Below are 18,229 nucleotides of genomic sequence, written 5' to 3'. Positions count from 1 at the left end.
ACCACCGTAAGTCTCCTTCAAATCCATTAACTTGCCTCGGTTATGTCTAGACTGTGGGGATAACGCTTTGCAGTGCAACCCACAGGCCTGACTCAACACCTTGCTGTGCTAGCCAGCCCTCCCCATCTGAACACTCAGGTCTCCTTCCTAAGGAAACCAAGATCCTTGGGGAGAAAGAGCCTGGCTTTTGCCCCAGCACAGATTTGGGATGTGGCCAGGGCATGCACCTGGACCCTGGAAGCTGGGAAATATCCACAAATCTCACAGTTCAAATACACCTTTAGTTCCTCTACCTGCAAAATGGGCACCAGAGCTCTCATCAGAAGTCAGCAGCTCTCATCACCTGTCAGAAGTATCGAGAGGTTTATTTAATTAATGTTTATAATAGTGATTCAAAATGCCAGATGCTACAGTGCTGAGCTCTCTCTGTGCAGCTACATCAATAGCTAAAGAGGAGGGAAGACACTAAAGACATGCAAAGCATTCTTAGTTTCTTGCTGATGCAAATTACTGCAGGTAATTAAGAAAAGCACTACAAAAGAAGGTAGAAGTGAAAGCTTAAACATGAAATAATGACTTTTTTAGAATTTAAGTGAAAAATTAATCAACTAATGAAAAGAACTTAGCATATTATAAGTTAACCCATTCTTTCATCATTGAAACACATGGGCTAGCCTCCAAATTACTATGAAAAATAACCAGTAATATTACAATGGTTTAATTTCTTTATACTTATCATGCAGTATAATCATCATTTTGTCTCTTTGCATGTGTCTCTGAAGAGTGAAAGTTGCTAAATCCTGATGAGGAGGATCAAGCTACCAAAGCTCTTCCTTAGTACAGAAGCAGATCTCGTCTGGGCTGGGAGGCGTCGTCTGAAATGTTCAGAGTCAGAAACCCTGCTAGGGTCAGGACTCAGCTTTTCTTATTGATCATCCCTGCATCATGCAGACACATTTTGCAGACCTAAAGGATCCCATGAGGAGAGATGGATAATGTAGATAATACCAAAAAAAGGAAGCATACATTCTGGGTTGGGGTTTTTGGTGGGGGGAAAGGGACGGACCTTTTTGGTGTCAGGTGGATGTTTTGTGCTGTGGTGTCACACTGCAGCATTAGTGGCCTCCAGTTTCTCTCCTTCTGTAGCTTCCCCTTAGACACAGCATCACAGCTTCTTCACAGAGATTGGTAAATCACCATTTTTCTCTGTATTTCTCCATTCAGGCATAGCTCCATGCAGACTTGTGATGTGTCCTAATTGTGCTGAGCAGTATCACACCATAATGACTGGCAATAACCTTTGTTTTATGTCCAGGTTGTTAATCCCTTTATAAGGGCCATAGCAGCTGTCGAATGAGGTCAGGCATGAGTTCTGGTTTTCCAATGCTGCATTTAGAGAAATGGTTTTTAAAACTCTTGAGCAATTCTCTCTTAGTAAATAGCAGAGTCCAGATATTTCCTCACTATCACTACATCACATACCTGGAAATGTAAGAAAGGAATGGATATGCTTTCAGATTATAATTTAGCACTTGTATAATCAAATAAGGAAGTGTACAATACAAATCTATATTACACACTATAGGAATAAGGACAGGAAGGGCTTTAAGGAGTTGTTTGTCCTAAGCACTGCTTTGAGGCAGAAGTAGATCTAAACCATCCTTACAAAGTTTGTTCAACCCATGCTTATAAACCTTTAATACCCAGGGAGGCTGTGGAAACTGCTAATGTGCTCCATCACAGCCAGAAAGCTTTCTAACTGGAATCCTCCTCTTGCAAATTAAAGCCATCCCTAATTTCTTGTCCAATTCTTAGTGGACATGAATAATTGATCCTCTTCCTCTTTATAACAACCATTTAAATATTTGAAGTCTGTTATCATGTACCTCCTCAGTCTTCTCTTTTCTAGACTAAACAAACCAAGTTCTTTCAACCTTTCCTCATAGGTCACTTTTTCTAAACCTCTCATCCTTTTGGTTACTGTCCTCTGGACTCTCTCTGATTTGTCTGTGTGTTGAAGTGTGGTGCCTAATGCTGGACTCAAAACTGCAGCCAAACTCTCACCAGAGTGGAAATACATGCCACACTCCCATTTCATCTTGGGATGGAATAGCCTCATACTGTTGACTTATGTTCAGTCTGTGGTCCAGCTCTAACCCCTCACTTCTCTTCTGCAGAACACCAGTAGTAGCTTCTATTTTTCCCCCTTTTTATTGTAGTACTTTTAAGTTGTCTTTTTTGAATTGCAGGTCACTTCTCCTCTTTAATAGAATCATTTTGAATTCTAATCCTGTTCCAAAAGTGCTCACACCCTGGCAGCTCAGTGCCATCTACAAGCTTGATAAGGGCATGCTCTATTGCACAGTCCTAGAGGTTAGGGAATATTGAACAAGCCAGGCTTAGGATAAACCCTTGTAAGATCCTTACTGACATGACCACCTAGTTTGATAGCAAAGAACGGGCATGTACTCTGAGTCAGGTTTTCCAGCTAAAAAATGGTTATGCTTTTCAGCAATTAGAGCTGGGGAGGGGACAAAATATTCAGAAACAGCAAAGAGTAAAAGAAAAGAATTTGGAGCAAGGGTGCTATAAGATCTTAAAAATAGTAAATTATCTTGCATCTAAATGACTGTAATATGTCTTTCTTATTGTGTCTACTGCTGCGCAAGCAAAGCTTAATGTGATGTTTAGATTACTTTAATAGCTTTTGTTAATAAGGCAGTTTTCCCTGCATTTTGGAAAGCAGTCCAACCAGTGCAAAGGGGATAAAATCATCTCATAGTTGTACTTCTTATGTCTTTTATATAACTTAGATGTCTTTCCACTAGTAAGTTGTGGAATACTTTTGCATGGAGCTTTAGATGGAACCTTAGAGAATGAAGTGCTTTGGCCTGACCTGGGTTAAAGGTAGATACTTCCCAAAATGCAGGCTCCAGTTTAGCCTGGACTGAAGAGCCCACTGCAGGAAGAGCTTATTCTAGCCAGTGTTTTACAGCTTCTTGTCTCATTTTATGGGGTTTTGCTGTATTTTTAACGTTCCAGGCACTAGTTACTTTAGCTGGCAAAAGAAACAGTCTGTAGCTGCTGATTTGGATGTCAAGATTGAAACCTGTATGAAATGAGAGGATGAACATCGCTTAAAGATGCTTACAGGCTTTCAGTTGTATGCAAGAAAGGGTATCTTTTCCTTCTTGAATATTCTATTGACTTAGCCCTTTTCTTCTTGTCAGTGGTGTACTTAAGAGAAGAGCTGATTTTCTACCCTGACCACAGGTCTAAGAAGTCAATTTGTTTCAGTTAGCTTTGATTACTTCCAGCAACCTACCTCATAGAAATTCACGGCATCCAACGAATTTCAGTAAAACACATCTTGAACTACATTTATAGCATGCAATGATTTGACTGTAGCATTAAAGCACCAGAGACCATCTAAGAAGCATTTGCAGACAAACAAAAACATACACTTCAAATGACAGCAAGCATAACCTGACTGAGATAGGCATCTAGTAAATGTAACATCTACTGGTGTTCTGCTAACATAAGGACTCTTCAGACGCCTTAGGAGACGGAAGTTCACGTTTCTATGTCTAGTCTGTAAGTCAATGAAAGTCCCTCTGCTAAAGCTCCCAGCAGGAGGCATGTTTCCCTGGCTTTCCAGTTAACTTCTTTCCCCTGGTTCCCCTACCTGCAAAGGGAGCCTGAAGGTGCTCACCCATTTGTGCAGCATGCTTTTGTGTCCAAGGGTGAAAACCAGGAAGTGTTAGATAGGAGACAACACAATAATGGTTTAAATCAGTATAAAATGCAAGCTAGAAAAGCCACCACCGAATCATGGCAAATAAGATGGAGCTTAGCTTTTTTCCATCACACAGTTATACCGGGTCATCTGACCCCACAGGAAAGTAATAGGTAGATGGTCATTCCCAGCCAAAGGTGCATGATTAATAGCTATTTTATATGAAATTAGTTTTAGCTCAGAAAAATTAAGAAACCATATATTCATCTGGAGAAGAAAGGAAAACCAGGGACATTATAAAGATAGCTTGTCATGGTCTTAATGGCACCTTAGGTAAGCAAATGTCTTTTTTCTTTATTTTCTCTGTATTAGAGGAAAAAAAAATAAAAATCAGACTTTCTAAACTACCATGGAGCATACATATGAGGACTAATTGGTTAATATCTTGAAAATGTAAGCAACACTATAATGAGTGATTGTGAGGAGCATGAAACTGTTACCAAACAAACATGGTATATCTGTGAAGAAAAAGTGGCTGAAACAGTGACATTCCAGAGACATTTTCTGGGCTCCTTTTGCTTTGAGTAACATGAACACTATCTTCCTAATCCGCTGCTCCTGCTCTGACATTCCAGCCTCATGCATAGCCATTGGCAAACTTGGAACATGCATCCGGTGCATTTTTTTTTTTTTGTTGAAATGCTACATCTGGCTTAGCTGGCAAGTGTTACTATGCCTCTAGAAAGTAAGCCAAAGTGGAGGAAAAAAAAGGAATCTTAACTACATGCAGGAAAGGATTACTGAAATGTACTGTCCTCTTTGTTTCCTGCAAAACTGAAACTGCGTTTACGGCCTCTGACCTTTGGAAAGATGGGCTCAGAAGAAAACTGGCTACCTAAGAGTTAATGTACGCAATGTACTGTAAGTATTTCATTAATTTGCTTATTAAAAACATGAAAAGCTTTTGCCTCCTTGACACCCAAACAAAAGGCAAGCAATTGGAAGACTTTTGACCCGAGCTTATCAGATGACTGGTGTAATGCTGTCAAACCTTCCCCACTGCATGCAAGTAGGGTCACATTTTCAAGGTGTTTATGACATTCTAAGGTTCATAACACCTATCTTTGTCAACACGAGAATGATGCAGGTCAACTGGACGGGTTAATGAGGCCAAGCACATAAGGAAAAACATACAAAAGAGATGAATATCTAAATTAAAAATCACAATTTAAATAATCTGTAAAAGCAAAGGTGTTCTACCAAAAGATAGGAATATCATAACTTGCTTTCACTTGATCGTAAGTTTTGGTGCCCACTGGCATAATGTGGTCTTGGTATTTGACTGTTTTCAACTGTAAGGCAATATTAGAGTTTTGAAAACCTAAGGACAAATGTGTTGTGAAAAACTTGTTATAGTTCTTGCAATTTCCGTTTACCTTTTTAGAGAGCAGGAATTATATTGTCTTCTTAAGTATCACCATAAAGAACAACTTCCATGAAGCTGAAAAACATAATTCATGAATTGCCCAACAGCTTTACAGTGCACTATGATCTTTTTGGGGAAAAAAAGCTAAATTGATCCTAAATTTTGCAACAAAACAAAAAAAAATGGGCACAAGCTCAGATCGTTTAAAATTCATTTAAGAATATTTGCACCAGATCCAAGCAACAGAGAAGTGAAAAACAACTAACACAACACAGACAACATTTGTAAAGTCTGGAATACTTTCAAGATGTCATAGGCTACATCTACTTTCTCAAGGCAGCTGCGGCCACAGGAGCAGATCAATAGGTTGGAACAGTTGGTGCTAAGGTTTCTTTATCTGCAGTACAGGGGAGGTAGGGAAACAGGGTTGTTTTAAACTTGTTTTAGCCTGAATCCCTGAACTGAAATATCTCAGAATGTGATTCCAAGCTTTCTGGAGGTCTAGTCATCGGTTTGGCCTCTTATTCCTGTAATAGGAGTTGGAGAACATTTGGCATATGCCTGGATCAAAGCTTCCAGTTTAGTTTTCTCCAAACGGCTTATGTACTGCAAAACCACTCTGCAAACTGAACCACTGCACAGTAAGTGGGACAGTCTGGGGGATTTGCTTCAAAGCTGCATCGCTGCTCTGAATCACAGCACTGATGTGGATGCAGTCATAAAAGCCTCCCAAAAGGCAATTTAAAAACAAGCATCCCAGAGGAGACATTACTGGCACTTCCTGATTCAGTGATAAGCCTGTTTTTTCAGGATGAAGAATTTTTCTCTAATAGCTTGATCTTCTGAATGCATATATTCTAAAACAACAGACAATGTGTCATTAGGATCCAAGTTAAGTAAAGGGTCTACACTCATTTGACTTTTCATTCCGAATTTCAGTCCACTAAGGTTTTTTCTTCCTGATAAGCATCAGATAAAATGCACAGGGAATAACAATATTCTTTGTGCAAACATATATTAAACACACGTGTATGTACTACATATGCAGACCATACTGGATGGCTAGGAAGTATACAGCAGTGTGACATGCCAACATTTTCTCTGCCAGGAAAATATAATAGACTAGGTGTATGCAGGGAGTTTTCCCACTCTACTATATTAATGCTTCTAAATACTCATGAAAGGACCCCTGAATCTGAACTATTAAACACAGCAATATTTTGTTCAATCCAAGTGTGTAAAGCACTCTGCTTGAGGAGTGAGACTTTTCGGGGAGCCTGACTGAAGTGTCTAGGACAGAAAGAAGGTAATGTAAAAAACAAGATGTCATGATAAAACCAAGACATATATTTTGTTATCTTTTTTCTCCCTCGGGAAAAAAAAAAAAAAAAAAAAAAAAGTAGTTCTTTATGACAAATAAAAATTCAGGGAGATTGTTTTAGTCCCAGGTTCAGTGGTGGTTGCTTGGCTGATGATTTTTCTTTTTCCTTTTTTCCCCCAAGATAAAGACATTATTATGATGGTATTATTACAATGATTGTCTTAAAAGCTTTCTTATTCCCACCTAGCATTTCTACAAATTCCTTCCCTCTCTCTCTCCACTCACCCTGTCGTGTGTCCCCCATTCCCCCTCCCAGCATTAGGGCTTCTTGGAATTTTTAGTATTATTTTAATTATTTGTAAGAAAAACACGATGTCCTTCCATTCAAGTTTTCCCTGATAGAAGTTGCAGAGATTTAGGGCTACAATCAGTGCTTAGGTGAACAGATGCAAAAAATAAAGATTCTATCCTAATAAATAATAATAACAACTTCTAGCTAGCCTGAACTATTTTTCAGCATCTCTTTGATGTTAAAGGTGTCTGTGTGGTATCTTCTGACATGACAACAGAGCCACAGCAAGGGAAATTAGTTTAGCTTTGAGTTTAGGATAACCACACACTGCTCTACCTAAACTTAGACAGACACCCACAGAAGAGTGAAAAAAGGCCCCCAAAAATGAGGAAGACTCCCCCCCCCTTCATCCTCTCCAACAGGTCCCAAAAGCCAACTGAGGACATAAAAGATGGAAGCCGGTTTTAGAAGAGCTAAAACTGAGATTTAATTTTGTCACCCTTTACCTCCTTGGCTGTACTGTCTCCTGCCTTAATACTCATTACAAGCATCTCTACACGTGCATTTTATTAGCAATTACCAGCACCCCAGTGACATCTTTGGGATCACAACTAATGAATAAGATGGATGGGCATACCTTCACATGCCAAACAAACTGGTACCAATATTCTACACTGTATTTCAAAGACATGAAAATTTTTGCCATTCAAGAAATAGGGTCAAGCAGGTATCTATATTGATAAACCTAAGTATTCATACCTATATTTCTTGATATCTGTCTGATATGTTTCTATTTTACCTGTCTTTTTTTAAGTTTCTCTTTTGCAAAAAGGAAGCTCAAAGAGGTGATTTTTAGTTACTTGCATCCATTGATTTTGCATATGCATATCGGACATTTTCAGAGCAAAGTCTGAACGATATCAAACAAAGCTGACCCTCACAAAGTGAGATTAATACGGACCAGTGGAAAGGTATGGAAATTCACTGAGCTAATGGTGAAAGAGACCATATGTCCACTGACACCTTGACTTGATGGAATGCCTCTCCATAAATGCTTCCTTAATGCATCCCGTTGTGCATAGGTGTGGGATGACGTATGGTCTGCCTCCATCCTTTCATGAGCTTTCATCCCTTTCATTTACAAGCCGTGTGTTCCTATAATGAAGATTTTTCTGTTCACCAGAATATTAAAAGAGGGCAATTAGGGGTAATTGTTCAAAAACCTTTGTTAGATGCACATGCACGTCTATGGGTAATATTTGGAATTTGGCAACTATGGGAACGGTTTTGCCAAGACTCTCTATAAATCAAAATATAACTCTTCTTTCTTCCCTTTTAACACTAAGGTTCAAAGCATTTGCAAAGATGATTATGACTCTACAATCTCTTTTAAGCACCCTACTCTATGATATGTTCTGATAACAGCAGTTGCACATTTCTTTATCAGGACAAAAGAATTTCTGACAGTATTATTTTTATTATTACAATAACCCCCAGTCAGTTCCACATCCATAACAGTAGGGCCCAAATATACGAGCAGAATACAGGAAGACATGGTCCCTGCCTCAAAATGTTTATTATCTAATTTGAGACAAGACACAACAAGTGAGTATAACAAATGTTCAACACAGATTCGAAATGTAAACATACGGTAGATAGGAAAATGGCCATAAATTCCTGTATCAAAGATAACACCTCTCAAAGTCTCTCACACGGCCACTGTAACATGAAACATGTCAAGCGAAACACAAATAGGGAGGGGAATGTACATGTTGGCGTTGCTGCTGAAAATTCAAGTGAAAACTAATACAAACTAAGAACTTTTTCTGTGTGATTTAGGAAATACATTTAGGCCTAAGAAAACAAAATATACAAATGACCATTCATGATTCAGAGTTGTGATTTTTCTAGTGTGGACTCTCACGTACAAACATTTTGTAGCTGATACTAAATAGGAAAATCTGTATGTTTGTGGCTGTTCTTTAGTTTTGTGTTATCTGACATAGGAAAGACATCTGGATTGCTGGTTTTATTGTTCGTTTATTGCTTTATTGTTTTGTTTAAAAAGGTAATATTGCCTCCTTTGGATCTGGCAGTGACTGTAAGCATACCAAACTGTGATCCTGTGATTAGAGCAGTGGAGCTGGATATATGTGGCATCTAGGGAGGGATGCTCCTGAACTTGCCCATACTCAGAGTAGTTTCAGGGCCATGCTCCAAGTCAGATCCATGGGCGATGCCAAAAGCAAGCACCTAAGCTCTCTCTAGCCACCCTCATGCCTAGATTTAGCACCCAGATATGTTCAGATGGTCAGTCTACCACCAAGTCCATGTTCCACCCAGAACCTCTGAAAGTGAGCATGACGCACCTTATACATGTTTCTAGCTATGCTGTAAGTCATTTGCTGCAATGAAACTCAAAGGTCATATCCTAAATTGGCCTCAGTAACCAAGTTCAGGGGACGTCACTGTAGGAACAGTACTTTGCGCTGGCAGAGTATTTGGGCCATATGCTTCTGTGTGAGTCACCTCTGAAGGTCTTGGAATAGCTGCTTGTTCTGTGGTTACCCTTCCCTCTCTCCCTTCCCCTTGTCTGGCGAACAATCATAAGCCTCAAAATCAATAATTACAGAGACAGCTTTACCAACAGGTAATATTCAGGCACACAGGTTCAAAATGTAAACATAATACAGGAAGCAAAGCAGCTGTAAATTTATCTCCTGAAGATAACGCCTTTCAAAGTCCCTTCTGCAGACTTAATAAAATAAAAAGCACTGAACACCGAAGGGATTGCATAGCAGCCTAAACAGTGTGTTGGAAACATCCAGGCTGCCTAGGCTTAGCTCTGATGACCAGCAGGCATTCCTTGGACCTTCCCACTTCCAAATTATCTACAGTGAGCCCCACACTGCTTCCAGTGAGAGCTCACTTAGCTGAGCCCTGAGATTCATGGTCTTTGTTGGGCTGGATATTGAGATTACAGATTCTGCAGCGGTTTTACTGCAGGGATTATTTCTGCTCTTAGGTTGGACTAAATTTCCCCTCTGCTGTTACCAGGCGCTCTGCTGTGAGGCAATTCTTTGCTCAGCTTCCCTCACCTGCCTGCTAGCAGCCTTCACCACATAGTGTTTCATATATAAATAGAAAACCCCACTGTGCAAAATACTCTATTCATCCAGGCGCTTGCATGCTATTTGTTATTGATAAATATCAATATTATCATCATTAACAGAGCAGAAAAATTACCATTATTATCTATTTAACTGGCTGCTTGTACAAAAGGGGTCGGTTTGTTGGTTTGGGGTAGGAGCTTTTTTTCTTGTTTTGAGCTCTATTATGAAAAAACTGAAGGAAATAAAGAAAAGGATCACTACACCGTATGAAAAACTACATTCAGTTCTACAAACAAATTAAAATCAGATATGGAAAGAAGTAGCTTCCACAAGAGAGGATTAATGAGCATACACACTGGCCCAAGTTCTGCCCTTAGGTGAAGTCAATGAAAAAAAACACAAGTGCATATTTTTGGCCCATTATGTCTTTTCTTACAATGTTTTCTTAATATAAACCCAAATCCAGGGACCAGAACAACTCCAAAATCTTTTAAGTTTTCTCTTGAGCAATATGAAATCTTATGGAAAATGATTTCTAATATCACAGAAAACAGAACACGTTCAGTACCACTGGGAGCACACTTATTTCACACAAATGAAAGAAATAATCCCACTCATTCTAATTGGAGAATATTTTTCTGGGGCAGTGATTTTGTCAGCTGTAAAAATGATTAATGTCGTAATTCAGCAGGATACTTAAGCACATGTTCAGTCAATTCTTATTCAGTAAAGCATTTAAGTACTTAACTTTACGCACATGCTCAGGAATTTCAGCATGTGCTTATAGGCCAGCTATGGAAGCGTATTGCATCAAATGACAATGACACAGAGCACTACCAAGCAGGTTTCCAGCCATTGCCCAGCAGTCGTGGCTGTGATACACTGACTGCAGCCGCATTTTGGCATCTCCCTTCATCTTGCCATGGGATGCTCTACATGCCCTATTAAATAAGGTTTGACTATGAAATGGAGCCTAAGGCAATATTTTTTTTTACAGACATAATGTAGTGTTTCAACACCAGTGACCACAAGGAGCCCAGTCCCTTTGCTAAGGGGGTATTTTCACCAAAACCTTCTTAAAAGCAGGTCCTTTTAAACATTGATGCTTAGAAGCAGCATCAATGTGGAGACAAAGACAAGTTTGCCACCCTGCACCTCTCAGTCTCCTTCCTCTTAAGCACACCCAGCATCTCACCTCTTGTTTGCATGATTCCATTTCCTTTACACACCAATTGCTGAGCCGGAGGCAGCTTTGATTTGAGTCTTGCAGCAGGCACAGCCCCAGCAGGCAGGATGCATGTGGTTGGGAGAGGCTGGGGGAGGAGAGCGGATTGCACATGCTGCAAGCACAGGCACGAGGAAACACATTTCTCTCCCTTGCTAGGGGACATGTGCAGACACATGCCTGTGGCTGCAATGACAATATGATGTAAAACAACAGGATTTGTGCATCCCCTATCGAGAGGTACTATTTGAGGAGAGCATGGCAAGCAGTGAGAGCAGTGGAAGGGTTGCTGTCATTGGGGAGGAAAATCCCCACCAGTGGTGATGAAGAGTAGGGACAGAAAGACATTGCTGGAGGAGGAGTAAGCATATAATCAGGCAAACAAAAAACTCTGGACCATTCAGAAAGAGCCAGAGCACAGGCAAATCTACCATTTGCCAAACTGATTGATAGCAGTTACCATTTTGATGTCCAGATGACTATAACATTCCCACATCTAACCAGATGGACCCAAATGTTTCACTGTATTTTTTTTCCCATGGGGTTGAAAACACAAGTGTCCTCAGTGCAAAACCAGTAACTATCTTCAACCAGAAAGTCAGGCAATACAGAGAGGGTAGCAGCAAAATGTGTAAAGCAAAGAGATGTCTTTTTAAGAAGATAAATTAAAGACTTAAAAAGAAGTCTTTTGAGAAGATAAGTTTTTACAAAAGCGTGAGAGAAGAATACGTACATGTTACCACTGACCACTGTAAAAACTTTAGCATGGGAAGTCTGGAAGCAGACTGATGTTTTGTTACAGGGTGGGGGTTTTTTTCCCCCTGTTGTTCAGACATCTGTTGAAACCAGAGCTGGATAAATACTTTCGATTAAAGTTATACAGCCTAAGCATTTCACCATATCTTTATGAACTTTTGAGGAGCAATAATTCCAGACAATAAGTTTCCTCTTAATCTGTGCTTATCCACATGTGTATGATTGGAAGCTGTTTAATTTCTTTGAACATGTATGGAAACAGGTCACCGATCGTGTCTCTAAGCCTTACTGCGAAACGTGTAAGCACACAAATATATGTTAGGTTATACATCAGCAATCCACTAGAAGCTCTGCTGGCAAATTTCTTACAATTGAAGCCACAGCCCCTCAGTGAAGACAAAGCTACGCTTCTCTGATGGACTTATCTTAGAGTGGTCAACAGGTCCTGGAGTAAAATTAGGAGTACAAGTCAGCTTTAGCTTTTTAATAATAGCAAGAAAAATAGCACCTGTAAGTAACGCAGAGAAAATGCAGCATGAAATTTAACACAGGAGACTTTTGGCATGAGAAGCTGAGCTACATATTCAGGATGGGTGGCCCAGCTACAGATGCACGCAGAAATATTTGTCTTTGACATGCCTGATGGAACATCAGGAATGAATAATTTCCCAATACCTGAGAGAAAAAAAAAGGATGCAAACTGCCTGGTTTTAAGGGAACAGCTACAGACTAATAGAGATAAGTGTTTTATTGTGATAGAAACTTTGTGAAGTACATGAATTCTATCCTATAGATGGTGTCTAATATAAAACACTGAACAGTTCAGTTTGACTCTTCCTTCCCCAAACGCTGAAAATAAAGATACAATTTCAAAGGGGACAAAATGGACATAGCCATAACTTTAGTAGTTCTGGTCAAACTTTGCAAACAACTTCAGCAAATTTTTTACTTTGATTTTCAAAGAGAACCTTTACTTGGAAACCTTATGTCATCCAGAAATATACCTAAAGCTCTTTCAGGACAACAATCATATAAATCAGAAAACATTTGAAATATATAAAATTAGTCTTCTCTAGGGTAGGTTTTCATCCTTTCACCAAAAAAAAAAAAAAAAAAAAGTAATTTGGCACAAAACCCCATATTATTTATTGAGGTCAATCACTGAACAGGAAAAAATAGTTTTTAGCAGTTTTATTAAACAGAGTAAGAATAAATGAAATGTGAAGAAAAAGCCCAGTCTTAGCTATGGGACAGGATGGTCACTACTGAGGGAAGCAACAAATTGCAAAGATCAAGATTCCAAGAGGAAAAAGCGTGGCAGAGTAGATGAGGAGAGAGATGGGATGAAGGTCTGTGGGACAAGAGTGGAGGAGACAGTCTGATCTCCTAGAGGCAATACGGAATAAGCACAACAGAACTTCTTTGTTTCAATTCTATTTTAAAACCACCATCATGTCTGGGTCACAAGTTAGCACACCCTTACAACTCAAACTGGCTCTACAAGTTTTTCACTGCTTTAGACTGTTACTGTGAATTACTTCAAAACCAGTTTTTCCTGTGGTCAACAAAAAGTCGATGCAAAAGAACAATACAGCTCCAATTGCATTTTTGGTCTGCAGTTGATAACATTGTTTGAATACATTTGCACAAAATCATTTCTTGTATACTTATCTGCTCATATATGTATTCAAGTTAATGATGAAAAACTTCATCATTAGTGGACCTACTAGCAATAGTCTGGTTATGATGATTATTATTATTATTATTTATTATTTTCTTTTATTATTTTCTGTTATTATCTTCTTTTATTATCCTTCCTAATATAAATTTGGAATTAATTTGGTTTCTTTTAGAAATTTTCAGGGCAATTTCAATTATATCCAAAACCTACTTTAAGTGAAGATACCTTACATAGCAAGAGGATTGTTAAAAAGAGATTTTTGCAGAAGGGCAATTCGTGCCAGAGATTCCTAGCACTGAATTCATTTTCATAATGCTGATTGTACTTGCAATTAACTAGTTTCTTAAGAAGTGCAGTAAGTCTTCTTGCCCCCTTCCACCCTGCTAGTTGACCCAGGTGAATCAAGGCAAGGAGTTTGCACAGACTGTTTGCAGAGGTGTTTGTTTAATAGGCTGATTAATATAGACAGGAACTTTCCAGAGCCCACAAAACCACATAAGTCTATAGTAAGTTCCATTAAAACTTAGGAAACTTTCCTTCTCCCCTTATACTGGTTACCCCTATGTATCCATCATTCATTTCTTTCTTGCCCAGTGACAGGAATGCCTTCCACTCCTTCTCTCACCCTGCACTTCGTGACTATATGCCAAAGTTACAAGGCTTCATACAACACTTCTATTTTTAGCACTTAGCTGCTGGTTCTCATCGCATTTTCTGAGCAAGATAACATCTTTTTCTGGAGTTTTGATATGGGTTTGTTATTATTTCCAAACTGATGAACATGGCTAGGATTGGTGGAATCACCTGCAAATAACATGGGCTGTAATTTTTGGCATTTGCTGTAACTGAGCAGTTATTTACTGATATTTTTCCATTATGAGCTCGCTGCGAGTGCACCTGCAACATTAGCAGATATATGGTTTGCTTGCTGTGCCAGTTACAGGAGGTAGCAGTTTAACAGTGAAACACAGCAGGTTTAGCTTGTTTGTACTTATTTCCCCACTTATTTCCCACCAGTCCCAACTGGTTTAGCAGCCCTCTCACATTTAGTATTCCTACAATGAATTCCATTCCAATCAAGTGATCCTTAGAAAGCCACTGTCAAAGATCATTATCTCAGTTCTCCATATTTATATATGGATGAAGAACCAAATAGAAAGCTTAAGTTCTTTGCCTGAAATCCCAGCACAGTTTAAGGCCCCTTTGAACTACTAGGCTTGCAGTAGCAGACTGTACCCTGGCCAAAAGTGGAGTTAAGGACATGAGGAGCCCTCTGTGGGTCCCTCCATCATCAGGTCCTGCACCTTGGTAGTGGGAGCAGAGAAGGGGCTCTTTCTCTCGACATACCTCTTTCATGGAGATGTAGGTCTCTTCACAGCCAGCCCAATGTGAAAACGTGAAACTGATGCAGAAACCCAATCCTGTTCCCTAAGTTAGGAGCAGGACACAGATCCCTGTAGGATTCCTCCTTTTAAGAGAATTGTTTTGCTTAATAACATTTGAATTTCTCCTTTCCCCACTCCAAGGTCTGAAAAGTTCTATTAGCTGCTCTGACAGCTTTTCCTGCTTTCTACACGTTTAAACTCAGGAACCCCCTCACCTCCCTGTCCTCTCAGCTGCCACTGTCCAAAACAAACCCCTGAAGGATAAATTCTTCAAGAATAATAGACTTTAAAAAGGCCATGAAGATAAAACTTTGTAAAGAAGGAAGAAAAACCAACAATGGAAAACTGCCCTATCTAGGTTAAATACATATTTTGGTATACATACTATTTACGCAATAGAGCCTAATGGCTTCTTCAAAAGCCATTAAGGTGTATTAAGTAAATACATAATTTGGTACGTGAGCCAATTTTGAAAGCACATTATTCTGTTTACAATACATTCTTTCAGGTCTGAAATCTACTCTTCTGAAGTGCCTGAAGAGTGACTCACAAATGGATCCTTAATCCACAGCAAGGAAATCACCTCCTAAAACCAGACCGGCTGTCTTAAAGTTTACATAGATGGTTGGAAAGAAAAAAGAATCCATACGAAATATTAACCAGCTGAGTGCTCTCCAGTGTACTGAGTCTATGGGATTAAACATACCACCAGCGATATTCTATCCACCTAACACAGAACATGCCATCTGAAATACCACTGCATGTGAGATCCACATGTGAGGGCATGCACTCAAATACAGCAGAAGAAGGGTTAGAGGAATGCTTCCTTTCGCTGTGAAGTAAAATAAATGAAATGAAAAGTAATGTTTCAGGAAAGATCTATTTTGTACTGCATAGTATGTGAATTGATGCAATAAATGACAAAAGTAATTCCTTTTTAGGGATTCATCCCAGCTAAGGCTGCAGATCTAAATAGTCAGACTTTCAAAAGTTTGGATTTAGGTCTGAATTTTTCAGTTTAAGTCAGTGTAAACATGCTACTTGTCTCTTACATAGAAGACTGCTTACTTGTGCTGAGTTCTCCATGAACTTCCCAACCTCCTTTTGATGAGATGAGACACAAATACCCTTTCTTCTCACTGTGTGCATTTTGCAAAAGGAATCCTCATTTCATGACAAGTGCGCACATCACTACATAAGTACAACTTGGCTCAATCCACAGCTGTGCCTAATGATTTAAATATCAAACAAAAATAAGGATAATCCACGTGCATTTCCTGGAAAGGTAATGGACTTCCTTCCACTGATGGCAACACACATGGCAGTAGGTTAAATACTGAAGAATGAGTAGCTAATCAATCTGTATTGTGAGAGAGAGAAGAAATATATGGTTTTGAAAGTCATGACGTGGGCTAAGAGATAACATTTTAACCTTCTGATCTGTCTGAGCACAAGTCTGGGAGCCAGGCAGTGCTGTGCTCCAAATCCAGTTGTCCAGAAATACTGACCTGTCATCTTATACAGATGACTAGCTATTTATCATAAAACTCATCACTGTAATGTCTGATATACAGAAGTACTATTTTGTTCTGTTCTACAGGTGGGAATCTGAAATAGAAAGAGATGAAATAACTTGCATCAAGTCACATAGGAAGTTGTTAGAGGATCTGGGGACCATATTATCTCCATTTTGCCTCAATACTTTAATTACAGGGCATTCTTCAGAAAGGGCACGCTGGTAACAAAACTGTATTAAACCAGATGTGATTAAACTGAACATAAATGATACATACTAATAAAACAGATTTCTTTGTCTGAAAAACAGGAGAAATTTAAGACAAGGAATGGGGTGGGAGGCCTAGATTGAAGGAATAATACTCAATGTTAAGAAAATGAAGTCGTAAAATCTTTGTCAAGCATTGCTCAACTCTTCAAACCATATGGAGCATGACTGCTGGGCTTCATATAATGCCCCAAATGTTTTTCATTTTCTATTCCACCGTTCACAGCAAAGGCACAGCGCTGTAATCCTGTCCTTCCGTTAACTACCAATTGTTTCTTTTGCCAACCTTTTTGCTTTAAAATATCATTGTTTTATGAAGGATAATGTTATATAGTGGAAAACTGTAAAAATTTTATGGATAGCCTTGGTGCTGAGAAAATGCATTCTTTCAACAGTTTTATTATATATATATTTTTTTGTCCATTACACATTTAGAGGGTTTTCTCCGTTGTATATATGTGTGTTTTATAGTTCATTCTAGACAAAAGGCATTATGTTAACAGTCCTATCACTTAGAACTTTAATTCACTATTATGTTTTTACCTTTTTGTGGAAAGAATGGTATTTTTTTTTCCTTCTTGGTAGTGTTTACAGTCATTAATAAGAATAATAGGTGATCCTAAAAAGGGGTAGGTGTGAATAACCACTCAATGGTTCAAATGTGTCTCTGAGCCACAAGAACAAGCTTGGAGATCCAGCTCCTAACACATCAGATAGGATGATTTAACTCCAGTATGAGGCAGGCTTACATGTTATTGCCCTCAGTCAAATGTTAACAGGTCTTCCAGTCTCTGTGTTTCCCCCAAGTCATTTCAAACATCTGTTAACCAACTCTAGTTCTTGTGACATTCATTCACAGGTAAATCAAGAAGAAACCTAACCATATCAGAGGAATGAAATACATTTACTTCAACTTTAAGAGATGCCTATAAACTCTCCTTTGACATTCCTTCCGACAATCCAGCCCAGTTCACTCTTTCAAAGACTGACATTTCTTTACTCTACATCAGGCCTCAAGCCTTTAAATGTCAGTCTGGACTCCAAAGGTCTACTTATAATCTCTGCTGGCTCACAAGCACCCTACCTTTCTTTGAAGCTGAATTCTAAGGCATGGCTGAGCTGCTGGTGCCACTTCTCCTTCCTGCGTGCTCTGTTGAACAGTCCAGTCCAATGCAACATGAGCCCATGGAGGATTTCACAGCAGTAACAGAGCGATCTAGCCCAGAGACAGCTAGGTTACTACAGCTAGAGTGAAGCCAGAAGATGAGAAACTGAGACAACAGAGGGTCAAGAATGCCAGTTGGGGAGTGTGACCTCCTGAAAGCCTCCTGTTAGCCGAGTTCTTCAGCCAAATGGTTTTGAAACCTTTACAGTGATTAATGGGGTCCAATTTGACAAGAAAATTAAGAACAAGTTTCTTTTTATGGTATGGGATTTTGATATGATATGGTCCTTAAGGTTTCAAGCAGCTAAGCACACTCACAAGTAATTAAATACTGCAACTTGTCTTC

The 18,229-nt window shown here is 39.2% G+C and overlaps 1 long non-coding RNA gene across 2 annotated transcripts; it reads right to left on the bottom strand.

The window, feature by feature from the left end:
* Window positions 1-654: 654 nt before the first annotated feature.
* On the bottom strand, window positions 655-17,856 carry LOC136018650 (uncharacterized). Of its 2 annotated transcripts, none has more exons than XR_010614515.1 (4): window positions 17,803-17,856; window positions 5,173-5,237; window positions 1,067-1,482; window positions 655-966 (listed from the first exon to the last, which is right to left on the bottom strand). It is a non-coding gene; the product is annotated as an uncharacterized LOC136018650 (long non-coding RNA). The 2 variants fall into 2 exon arrangements; XR_010614516.1 differs by having other exon boundaries at window positions 1,067-1,386.
* Window positions 17,857-18,229: the final 373 nt, after the last annotated feature.

This window comes from Lathamus discolor, chromosome 8 (assembly GCF_037157495.1).
Source record: "Lathamus discolor isolate bLatDis1 chromosome 8, bLatDis1.hap1, whole genome shotgun sequence".
Classification (NCBI taxonomy): Eukaryota; Metazoa; Chordata; class Aves; order Psittaciformes; family Psittacidae; genus Lathamus; species Lathamus discolor.
Note: the sequence above shows the minus strand (reverse complement) of the source record. Positions and strands in the feature narration are given on the sequence as shown.